At 43.2% G+C, this 8,767-nt stretch overlaps 1 long non-coding RNA gene across 1 annotated transcript; it reads right to left on the reverse strand.

Annotated features, from left to right (window-relative positions):
- Window positions 1–7,043: 7,043 nt before the first annotated feature.
- On the reverse strand, window positions 7,044–7,647 carry LOC143988077 (uncharacterized). The gene is made up of 2 exons (XR_013276746.1): window positions 7,334–7,647; window positions 7,044–7,211 (listed from the first exon to the last, which is right to left on the reverse strand). It is a non-coding gene; the product is annotated as an uncharacterized LOC143988077 (long non-coding RNA).
- Between the last annotated feature and the right edge of the window lie 1,120 nt (window positions 7,648–8,767).

The raw sequence follows: 8,767 nt of genomic DNA on the forward strand, positions 1-8,767 counted from the left end.
AATTATTGACGAAACTGTCGTGATCACTGCGCTATGGTCAGTCCAGGATATCGGGTGAATGCGGGAGTGCAAAAGAGTGGGTGTAGCAGCTAGCGGGATAAAGATGTGATCAATCCTCGAGAAGGATTTATGTGGGTTTGAGTAAAAAGTGTAGTTCTTCTTAAGGGGGTTGCATTCACGCCATGTATCAATGAGTGTCGCATGAGCGAGTTGCTTGCTAAGTCGTTTAAAGAGAGAAAAATTTTCCGACGTGTATGGGGACTTATCTAGGTGCGGATGTAGGACTAAGTTAGAATCGCCGCATACATACAGCGCTACTCTAGCATGTGTCTGAATTATCTGCAATAGATGTGAGAAAAAAGGGTTAGGGTTAGTGTTGGGGGCGTAATACGACACAAAGGTAACTTCCGTGTCTTGTATATGCCCCAAGACTAATAGGTAGCGGCCTTCTGGATCTCTTACTTCAGACGAGAAAGAGAATAGAAGGGAATGATGAAAGGCTAAAAGGACTCCTCTGTGCTTCGTGGAGGAGGAAGCTGTGTAAACTTGGGGAAATTTGGCGTTGAAAAACTTAGGTGTGGTATGAGCCGCAAAATGCGTTTCTTGAAGAGCGACTACTTGGGCTTTCAAGGAGATAAAGGTTCTGAAGGCCTTAACTCGTTTATTGGGGGAATTGAGTCCCTTCACATTAAGTGATAAAATATTCAAGGGGGCCATGAGATTTGGTAGAAAGAGGCGAACGTTAGCCTACCCAGGGCTGCACGGACCGATCGACCATAGGAGTGAAGAGGGAACGATAGAAAAAGACATGGGAGAACAAGGGATAGAATAGAAAATAGAGGATAGAAAAAGTGAAAAGAGAAAAAGGGCGTTGCATGGAATGGTACCAACCGAACCAAACAACTAGGGGGAACGACAATCAACCCGCCGACTCGCCAGTCAACAGGGGGTCGCACCATCAAGTGGGGGAGCAGTGACAATTCACCGCTGCGAACCGGTAAAAGAAACACATACATTTGCAATTAGAAAACATTGTCAATAACAGAATATGATTCAAACATAAAGTGGGCGGATACATCCAGGGAAACGAACAGTGAAACATGGAGGTTATCAAGTAGTATTGTACATTTTAACCTTATTATTGATATGTTAAGTTTTGAGGGGTAGTAATAGCTCAAATAATAAGGAGGGAAGGAGGGGATGGGGAACAGAAACAGAGAAATGGGCGGAGAGAAAGGAGTAAAAGGGAGACAGAATGAGATTAAGGGTGGAATCCAGGAGGATATGTGTAAGCATAGACAATAGAAGCATCGTGTGACACTTCCATTCAGAAAATAGTTAAAAATAATTAACTCGCGAGGAGACGACCAGGCCTACGAGTCAATGACTCGCCAATCCTGGCCAGATCATCGGCACGCGAGAAAGTATCTAGGATGGTCAGAGGGTATGTTTACCTCCGGTCTAGCTAGGTTGCTATCTGTCACATAGAACAAGTATGAAGCATTACAAATTTAGCGTATATTGTGGCAGAACAATATGAAAGGAAAGGTTATGGGCATCAAAACAAGAAGGCCAGGTAAGGTACATCTTAACAAACAGCGTTAACAAATGAGTCCTGGCAGGGAAGAAAAGAAAAAAAAAAAAAGGGGGGGGGGGGGACAAACGGTTTGAGAGGTAAAAATGTGGTTAAAGTACTTTGAAGAAAGTGGAAGCGTCTTGGAAGGGATAACCTCGGCCTCCAGCCGGGACCATTAAATGCGTGCAAGCCTGTGTTCAGTCAACGTGGATCTTGCGATAAATTCAGGTTACGGCATTAAAAATAGGGGGAACAAAAAACAAGTAACTAAATAAAAGGGATCAGCGAGGTACGAATACCTTTGGGCTAGGAAAGCCCAATCCAGATGAGCGCTTGGGAGTGCCTCGCCGAGGCACAGATAAGCCAGAGAGATCCTGCTGATTCCTCCTCGGGGTAGCCATGTAAGGATGGGGTGCAGCTCGTGCCGGGGTTCGAGGCACCGCATCTCCCGCTGGAAGAGGTGGGGCTGACGGAGCCAGTTGGAGGCTCTCTAAGAGGGTTTGAAGAATCGCTGGCGTGGAACAGGTATGTTGTTGCCCCTGATATGAGAAGTAGAGAGCAAATGGGAACCGCCAGGCATATTTAATTTGATGCTGTTGGAGGATTAGCAACTGTGGCTTCATAGCACGTCTTTTCGCAATTGTCAGCGGGGCTAAATCTGTGAATAACTGGTAGGAATGGCCCTGGAATTGAAGGTTATTCTTTTCACGAGCTATAGACATAAGTTGCTCCTTCGTTCGGAAGTAATGCAATTTAACGATGATATCCCGAGGTGGGCCATCCGCTTGACGTCTAGTGAGTGCTCTATGAATACGATCGAATTCCAATCGTTCGATCGGAATAGAGGGGGATAACTCTTGAAACAAAGCCGTCGTAAAGGACTGGAGATCATCCACTGATTCGGGTATACCTCTCAAACGAAGGTTCGACCTGCGCGAACGATTCTCAGCGTCTTCCAGTCGGGATAGCAGAGCGGCGTTTTCCTCTCGGAGAGCCTCCTGTTCTTGTGCCAGTTCACGTAAATTGAGCTCGGTGTCATCAGCCCTGGTTTCCAAGTCCGCCGTGCGTTGGCCCAGCTCACGAATTTCTCTGGAAAGTCTGTCTGTTATCTGATCCGACGTTGTTTTCAGCGCTTTCTTGAGCATTAGGTCCATGTGTGCCAGAAAATCGGCCTGAGACATGTCGGAAACTGGTAGCAATGGGGAGGCCGGTGGTTCAGGTCTCTCACATTCCTCCCCGCTACTGCTATCGTGGTCTCGGGGGAGGCTTTGTTGCTGCGCGGCAGCGAGGGCCTTCGCCGCCATTTTAGTGGAAGCGCGCGCCAAGGCCTCTTTAATGGGTTTCTGCTTCTGTTTCCCTCTTTGACCCGTGAGAACCATCCCGGGTGAGGCGCAGCGGGGAGACCGAGGATCGGAACAGGTTCGGGAATCGATTGCGGCGGAATAAAGCTTTATATGTCCCGGTTCAGCAGCGGTGAGTGCGGAGCTCTAACGGCTTGCGTCCGCCATGGTGAGCTCCGTGCATGCGCCCCCGCTCCTAAATGCTTTTAAACATTACTAAAACAGCTTTTTTGTTTTATATTTTTTTTTCCTTCATTTACTGTAAAAATGCTAATAAAATGCTAATGCTTCTAAAAGCTACTAAAACACTATTGCAAGCCAGCACAAAAGCATTTTTCATCTAGCATTTTTTGAGCTTATGAAAAAAACGTGTGCATGGGGCCTTAAAGAGGAGATCCACCTAAAAAAATTAAATAAAAGCCAGCAGCTACAAATACTGCAGCTGCTGACTTTTAATAAATGGACACTTACCTGTCCCAGGGTCCAGTGATGTCGGCAGCCGAAGCCGATCAATTGCTCGGCTCTTGGCAGCTGCCACCCCCATCCTTGGTGAGTGAATAAGGAAGTGAAGCATTGTGGCTTCACTTTCCAGTTCCCTACTGCGCATGCGCGAGTCACGCTGCGCATCCTAACTGGTCCCAGCTATCTCCTGGGACCTGTGTGTGTCCCAGCAGACAGAGCGGGGGGACGGGAAGAGGCGTAGATTCCCATGGGAGTCTATACCCAGAAGTGGGTGCAAATACCTGTCTTAGCCCTTGTACACACGATCGGAGAATACGTCGGAATGTGTCCTATCGGACCGTGTTGTCGGATAATCGGACTGTGTATGGTATGCATCGGACTGATTCCATCGGAATATCCTTCGGACCCAATTTTCCAACGTGTTGGAAATATTTTACGACCAACTGGTTCGATCGGACATACTCCGATCATGTGTAGAGAATTTTGATCGGACCAAGTGCCACGCATGCTCAGATCAAATTCCTACATCAAAGCTATTGGCTACTAGCCTGAATGTAGTCCCATCGTAACAAAATTACGTCATCAAGTTCTGAAAGATCGGATTTTTCGACAACTTAGTCCGACCGTGTGTATGCACCAGTTTCGGACAAGATACGACGGACAAAATCCGACGGACAAAATCCGACGGACAAAATCCGACGGACAAAATCCGATGGATTTGGTTGTCGAAATCTCCGACCATGTGTACAGGGGCTTAGACAGGTATTTGCACCCCCCTCCCCAGTGAAAGTTGGCAAATGTGACACCGGAGGGGGGGAGGGTTCCAAAAAGCAGAGGTTCAATTTTTGTGTGAACCTCCACTTTAAAGACTCTAAAAGCTTCTGCCACTAAACTAAAAAACACTGCTAAAAGCCTATGTGTGCATGGACACATAGGCTAATATAGAAGGGCAAGAAAAAACAACGTCAGATGCCCCTAGAAGAAGCTGCAAAAATGTCCAGTGTACATGGGGCTGTAGGGGTTGAGTAACTAATGAAAGATAGAATGCAGCGCCATTCACACTGCTGCATTACCTGTATTAGTGTGATGAAGTGCCATTCATTTTGAATTAAACACCAGTGCAATATTGCTGATGAATGTGCATTAGCAGATATCATGCATTGTTATACTATGCATTTTGGTATACTAGGCAGCCAGTTCAAAGGAATTGGCTGCCTTAACACAACTCATATTATTGTGTAGCAGATTGCATTTGTGCTAATGCATTACAATAGTGTGAATAAGACCAAGGTGAATACACACTTAGCTTTAAAGAATAGGCAATGTCTGTTCATTTCAATAATCAATCATGTTCTAGCAAGAACTCTATTTTCTTTATTTCCCTTGAGTATGGGTATTCCATGTGAACACCGCTTCACCTTATTTAAAGAGCAAAAAAACACCATCATTGCTGAGCACTGTAAAGCTCAAAGCATAAGACTGCATACTTATTTAACATGGTTGCAGTTGCACAGTTTATAATTATAAGCTATAGATAGAAATAACATTAAAATAAAAACATTTATGTGCATGTAGAACATTTACATCAAGCTGATTTTTTAAACATATATTTTGAAAAATTTATAAGACTAGATGTTCTTTTTAGCATTTCTAGTGGTTCTTATAAAAAAAAATGTATAAACAAACTTGCTCAACTTGACACTCACATACATCTACAGGAGATTCTAACTTCTAGGCTTTTTAGGATTTTAAAACATCTGGAATCATGTACTGTAGTCTTCAAATATGAATGAACAACAGTAACACCACTGGAAATTGGGACATTTTTCCTTAGTGGGTACAGATGTTCTCCTGTAAGACTTTCAGTTTTAGAGTTTGTGATGATTAATACATTCCTCTCTCAGCCAGTCTCTAGCAGGTGCTTCAGATGTGATGCGGAGAAGACAGGAATTATAGAGGGACATGGCCATGGTGCCGTTTCCTGACAAGTATGATTAAAGAGACTAGTAAACAAGACTTGCTGATGATAGCAAGAGAGTGCCATTTTGTAAATCGCTTTCATTATTGTTGATGCTTTTGTATGTAGATGTTTTAAGGCAGTTGGCTGAGATAGGGGAGCACAATAAAGACCTACATATAGCAAGTGGGGAAAAGTCTCAAATGACTTTGTAAATCTCTCCAGGAATATCTTATGGAAGCATCTCTAGCTAGAGACTAAATAATTCAACAGAGACATATTTAGACTTTTTCTAAGTGGGTCTTGGGACTTATTTCTGTTAGAGAGAAGACACTTTTTTATATTTTACGCTATGAGCTATATGTCAGAATAGCAACTCACAGCAATAGGCACAGATAACAAATTATACTGAAGTGATCAAAATAAGATGCATTGAAATGTATGGGACTGACAATGCTTTGGTGTCAAGATTTTGCTCAAAATATTGCAGCTATTGCAGCTTCCGTCATGCTCTGAAATTCTGCTTAAGCGTATCAGAACCCAAAAATTGAATGTACTGCAACTTTTGAGTTTTTAACTTCAGTTAATGCAGTGTACACACGACCGGACTTTTCAGCAGACTAGGTCCGAAGGAATCAGTCCGTTGGACAATCCGATGTGTAGGCTAGTCCGATCGTTTTTTGAAAAAAAAATCAGACGGACCTAGAAAGAGAACATGTTTCAAATATATCCAACAAACTCAATTCCGACAGACTAAAATTCAGGAAAAACGTTCGTCTGTGTGCTAGTCCAACGGACCAAATATGACGTAAGGGAAGCTATTCGCTACTGGCTATTGAGCTTCCTTGTTTAGTCCCGTTGACGTCATCACATTCAAAACTAATGGACTTTCAAATAGACTTAGTCCGTTTGTGTGTGGCCAAGTCTGTTTGTTCGGAAAGTCCATCAGAACTCCACCGAAAATCCGTCGGGAAGACCGTCGGACCTAGTCTGCCCGAAAGTCCGGTCGTGTGTACGCGGCATAACACTTTTAAGACGATACAGCAACAGATATTTGGGAAATAGATTTTGCCTGTGCAAATACAAAGTGATCATTATAAGCACCCCTGTCAGTAATAACTGGTTGGTCCCAATTAGGGCTTGAGGCCTGTCTGGAGACTGAATGGAGCTTGTGTGGAATTTCTCTATAGCAGAAGGTGACTGCAAACTACGGGGGGGGGGGAATATTAGTTCTCATTGCATGGTTTATGGCCTTTTGGAGTTCATGAGGAGCTGTCCGGGGCGACATCTATTTTGACTTTATAGTGTCTCTGGAGCCTTGGGAGTGAGAGTCAGGGACTTGCATTGGATCTGCTTGACCTTCTCCCATGTACGGCGCCTGATCCAGATCTTATAGAATCATGAGATGTTTTGACCCACTGTCATATGACATGTGTGTCCATCCCAGTTGGTAAGAGTATTTATTAACTTACCTTCAAAGTGTGGCTAAAGCCCCATACACACTATCAGACTGTCTGATGATTTTTTCCTTCAGATTTACCAAAACCTTATAATAGGAGGAATAATTTTGATGGTTCAACCTCAAGCAACACCTAACAAAGATGGCACCTCATCCCTGAAAGTTTGAAACATGAATCAAAGGACAGGAAGGGAAATTAGGGATTTTTGCGGTGCTAATTAACAAAATACAATTAATTGAAGTACAAAGTCAGTAGTACAAAAATTTATTAAGTTTGAGCTTAAAATCAGTAGCAATATATGCTTAAAAGATTCAGAATAATGCAATACAGTGGTTGTTCTCGTCAAGCACACATAGTCCCGACATGTTTCGCATTAGATTGCTTCTTCAGGGGATGTGTGAAAGTTTGAACAAGATCTAAACCGAAAATACAAAGTACAAAATAATAATGAAGTATGTCACAACATTCGTAAATGCAGAAATAGAGGGGAAGGGGAAAGGGGGAGGGGAAACAACAGACACACACACATCAAACCCACCTTTAACCACTACGTTGGTGGTAAAGTAGTGGGATTGTCCACCTCGGGGGTTAACCACAGCAGTGCTGAATCGCAGGGGGCTAAAAAGCCAACCCAAGAAAACTGATAAAAAAAGGGGAATATATAGTAAGACCAAATTTAAAATTTCGGGATGATTTAAAGTTCTTTGAGTACCTAGCTTAATTTCAAGGTTGCTAAAATAAAACAGCCTTTTGGGGGTGAAGGACCCTCTAAAGTATAAAAATTGAGAAAAAATAATACAAGGATGTATTTTGGTTTCAAATGTATTACTTACGTAGGTTGGATAATTGTAAGCAGTGGGGACGCTCGCATTTTGAGAAGAAATCTTTTTAAACAATCAGGAAGACACACCTGCATAGAAATACCAGCTGGGTGGCCAATCAAGGAAAAAAAAACAAAACGAAGATAAGAAAAATTAAAATTAAAAAAAAAAAAAAAAAAAAAGGGTATCTCAAAAGGGTGGTGTGTACATCATAAACTGAATGTTATACAGACACCAACCCTCAGGCATATAGATATACCCAGAGAGTTAAACATTCGCATCCCAAGGCATAGAATTCAAAGCCAGGGAGTTAATGCAAGCATATAAAAAGGGACATAGACAGTAGCCTAGGTCCAAAGGGTTGAAACACCGGCAGAGAGATACGTGAACGTTTTCAAATGAAAAAAAAGGACCGATCGAATAAATGTTTAAGAATATAACAATAAGCTTACCGAAAAGTACAGAGTCTGAACGATCAAGCGTCACCCTTGGCTGCAACCCGCAACGGAATGACGATATTACGAAGGCTTTTTATATGCCCCGCCATCAAGCCGGCGTCTGACGTAGTCGGCCTGATGCGGACAAAAGGAGCGCTATTGCGCATGCTCACCAATGGGACGAGACTAAATAGGCCTACAAGCCCCATAATGCCTCAGGCATGTGGGCGGAGGAAAGAGGGGAACGATCTATGCCATCGTAGAAAGCGAAGGCATAAACGAACGCGGCCATCAATCTGACCGCCCGGTCAGGCGTAGAGGCAAAAAACTATGGAAAAGAGGGTCGGAACAGAATGGCAGAAGAAATAGCCAATCCTTCCGACCAATGTAGGGGGAGCGTCGCAGCGCTGAAAAGGGGCAATGGCACACAAGGCGCCTGTGCCCCCGGGTGTCCGTGCGAACAGCACTGATGGGGAAACCGTAGAGGTGGACCATTCGGGTGGGAAATCCTAAAAAGGGAAGGACAAAAAAATAATTCTCTAAAAACTGCACATAACAAAACATAATAATATCGTAAACATATAGACATATACATAATGTATTTTTATACTCAAAACAAATCAATACAGACAAATTTCAAATAATACAATAGAACAATGAAAAAGTAAATAAAAATAAAAATAAAAAAGAAGGGAGGGGGGGGGGAAGGGAGGG

Source organism: Lithobates pipiens, unplaced genomic scaffold, assembly GCF_037356315.1.
Source record: "Lithobates pipiens isolate NorthernLeopardFrog02 unplaced genomic scaffold, aLitPip1_a1.2 Scaffold_1, whole genome shotgun sequence".
NCBI lineage: Eukaryota > Metazoa > Chordata > Amphibia > Anura > Ranidae > Lithobates > Lithobates pipiens.